The following is a 4130-nucleotide window of genomic DNA, read 5'->3' on the forward strand; positions in this document are numbered from 1 at the left end:
AAGGTTTAGACTTTCTGGATTCTCATGAATGCTGCCATCAATCTAGCTTATACCACGAAGATTCTGTTTAAGGAATCCAAGAGATATGCGCCCGATCTAGGGTAGAACGGAAGTGGTTGTCAATCACGCGCGTTCATAGGTGAGAATGATGATGAGTGTCACGGATCATCACATTCATCAAGTTGAAGTGCAATGAATATCTTAGAATAGAAATAATTTGAATTGGATAGAAAATAATAGTAATTGCATTGAAACTTGAGCTACAGCAGAGCTCCACACCCTTAATCTATGGTGTGTAGAAACTCCACCGTTGAAAATATATAAGTGAAAGGTTCAGGCATGGCCGAATGGCCAGCCCCCCCCCCCAAAACATGATCAATAGTCTCCTCAGATAAAGAATAAAATAAAACTGAGACCAAAGATGTCTAATACAATAGTAAATTATCCTATTTATACTAGACTAGCTACTAGGGTTTACAAGAGTAAGTAATTGATGCATAAATCCATTTTCGGGGCCCACTTGGTGTGTGTTTGGGCTAAGCTTGATCTATCCACGAGCTGAGGCTTCTTTTGGAGTTGAACGCCAAGTTGTAACATGTTTTGGGCGTTCAACTCCGGGTCGTGACGTGTTTCTGGCGTTTTACTCCAGACAGCAACATGGAACTGGCGTTGAGCGCCAGTTTACGTTGTCAATTCCCGAATAAAGTATGAACTATTATATATTTCTGGAAAGCTCTGGATGTCTACTTCCCAAAGCCGTTGAGAGCGTGCTATTTGGAGTTCTGTAGCTCCAAAAAATCTATTTCGAGTGCAGAGAGGTAAGATTCCAACAGCATCAGCAGTCCTTTGTCAGCCTCCTATCAGAGGTTTGCTCAAGTCCCTCAATTTCAGCCAGAAATTACCTGAAATCACAGAAAAATGCACAAACTCATAGTAAAGTCCAGAAATGTGAATTTAACATAAAAACTAATGAAAACATCCCTAAAAGTAGCTTGAACTTACTAAAAACTACCAATAAACAATGCCAAAAAGCGTATAAATTATCCGATCATCAACTCCCATTGGGATGTCACCATACCAACTAGTATTTGGCAAGGCTTGCCACTTACCAGTTGAACTAGAGCACAGAGCCTTCTGGGCCCTAAAACTACTAAATTTTGATGAGCAAGTTGCTAGAGAAAAGAGATTAATGCAACTCAATGAACTGGAAAAGTTTAGAAATCAAGCATATGAGAATGCAAAAATCTACAAAGAAAATACCAAAAAGGTGGCATGACCAAAAGATAGCAAGGAGAGAGTTCACTAAAGGGCAGAAGGTGTTACTCAACAACTCAAGACTCAAGTTCTTCCATGGAAAACTTAAGTCTCGATGGTCAGGACCTTTCACCATACTCAAAGTGTTTCCCTATGGTCATGTGGAGCTCATGGAAGACAATACTCAGAGAACTTTTTCTGTCAATGGCCATAGACTCAAACACTACTTGGGAGGCTCCTTGGAGGAGCAGAGAGTGAGCTACAAGCTCAGCTAAAGATAAAGGAATGTCAAGCTAATGACAATAAAGAAGCGCTAGTTGGGAAGCACCCCAACACTTTATCCTTTTTTATTTAATTGCTTTTCTTAGATGTAGTTTAAATTCTGTGAATTATATAGCTTAATTTGTAGTAATTAGGATTAGTTTACAATTGTAGATTAGGAATTTTGATGTTAGCTTTGATAGTTAGATCTTCTTTACACTCTTTTATTTCTTTTTATTTGGGATTTGCAACTTGATGAATGCATAACTAATGATGAGTGAATGGGCTGAAAACTAAGTTTGGTGTGGCCTCTCACCCACTTAATCTAGGCTTACAAATAATTAACAAGTTTGATTTTGAAGAGTAAGTCCAGAGATTAAGTTTAGTGTGACCACCACCAATGATAACATAGCAGCCCAAGTCATCCAATTTGAAAGCACTTAATGTTTTGGGTAAGAACATGAATGTGATTTAATGAGTTCAAAGGAGTTTGGAATCAAAAGAAAATGAAAAGATTGATGTTATTCCACTCTTATGAACACATTAAATACACAATGATGAAATCAATTTATTAAGATGCCAAAGAATTAAGTTTGGTGTCCCAAGGGACACCCATCAGTTGCAACCCAATTTATTCTTAATCAGAAGGAATGTGAAGGGGTTATTTTGTCATCACTAATGGGTTCAGTTTCAATTTCAGGAGAGAAGATGGGGCCCACATGGTAAACAACTCACAAAATAGGGAAGTCAAAGTGTACTTGCACTTTGGAACTCAACACACGTAGAAAACACATTGAGAAAAGAGTTGGCACCTCTTCCCACGCTAGGCGCTACTTCCCAAAGTGGGAAAATATTTAATCCCTTTTATTTCCCACCTTCAAACCACATCATTCACCCATTATAAAAGCCTCACTCCCCATATCCTCTCCCACTTCAACAACCCCTACAACACTCACATTCGCATCTCCTTTCACTCGCGAGTTTGAAGCTCGTCACAGTCATCCCCTCCCGGATCCTACTCGGAATACCACAGTCAAGGTTTAGACTTTCCAGATCCCAGGAATGGCCGCCAATAATCCTAGCTTATACCATGAAGACTCCGATCTTTTGGAATGGAGGCTAAGAGATACACATTCAATCTAAGATAGAACGGAGGTGGTTGTCAGGCACGCATTCATAAGTTGAGAATGGTGATGAGTGTCACGGATCATCACATTCATCATGTTTAAGTGCGAATGAATATCTTAGAACGGAAGCAAGCGTGATTGAATAGAAAATAGTGGTAATTGCATTAATCCATCGAGACACAGCAGAGCTCCTCACCCCCAACCATGGGGTTTAGAGACTCATGCCGTAGAAGATACAAATTCATATGTAAAATGTCATGAGGTACAAAATAAGTCTCTAAGAGTAGTTTTTACACTCTACTAGTAACCTATGTTTATAGAAAATGAGTAAACTAAGATAGGTAGTGCAAAAATCCAGTTCTTGGGCCCACTTGGTGTGTGCTTGGGCTGAGCATTGAAGCTTTCACGTGCATAGGCTGTTTCTGGAGTTAAATGCCAGTTTTTGTACCAGTTTGGGCGTTTAACTCCAACTTTCATGCCAGCTCTGGCGTTTTAACGTCAGAAAAGGGCAGAGAGCTGGGGTTTTGATGCCAAAAATTATATATTGCTGGAAAGCCCTGGATGTCTACTTTCCAACGCAATTGAGAGCGTGCCGTTTGGAGTTCCGTAGCTCCAAAAAATTCACTTCGAGTGCAGGGAGGTCAGAATCCAACAGCATCTGCAGTCCTTCTTCAGCCTCTGAATCAGATTTTTGCTTAGGTCCCTCAATTTCCGCCAGAAAATACCTGAAATCACAGAAAAACACATAAACTCATAGTAAAGTTCATAAATATGATTTTTTCATAAAACTAATAAAAGTATACTAAAAAGTGGCTAAATCCTACTAAAAACTATATGAAAATACCCCCAAAAAGCGTATAAAATATCCGCTCATCACAACACCAAACTTAAACTATTGCTTGTCCTCAAGCAACTAGATGAACAAAATAGGCCAAAGAAAATCAAGAGGCAATAGCATCTCAAAGTGTACATGAAGCTCAAATTCTAATTAGATGAGCGGGACTAGCAGCTTTTTGCTTCTGAACAGTTTTGGCATCTCCATTTATCCTTTGAAGGTTTGAATGATTGGCATCTATCGGAACTCAGAATTTTAGATAGTCTTATTGAGAGGGAGAGATAATTTCGAATGGTGGGAGATAGGGGATGGCCGAATGGCAATATAAAGGGGGGAGGGGTGGGTTCGAAAATTTTGAAAAAGATGTGCAAAAGATATGATTTGTGAAAAAGATGTGATAGAAGATATGATTTGTGAAAAGATAATTATGATATGCAAAAGATGTAATTTTAAAATTGAGAAGATAAGAAGGAGATTTGGAAAAATAATTCTAATTTTGAAAAGATAGTGTGATGGGTTGAAAAAGATTTGAAAAGAATTTTGAAAGATATATGAGTTTTGACAAAGATTTTGAACGAAATAGAAAGAGTTTTTTTTTTTGAAATTGAAATTGACAGATGAGGATTTGTAACATGTTCATGCAAGAAATGTGG

The sequence above is a fragment of the Arachis duranensis genome, chromosome 6 (genome assembly GCF_000817695.3).
Source record: "Arachis duranensis cultivar V14167 chromosome 6, aradu.V14167.gnm2.J7QH, whole genome shotgun sequence".
Lineage (NCBI taxonomy): Eukaryota > Viridiplantae > Streptophyta > Magnoliopsida > Fabales > Fabaceae > Arachis > Arachis duranensis.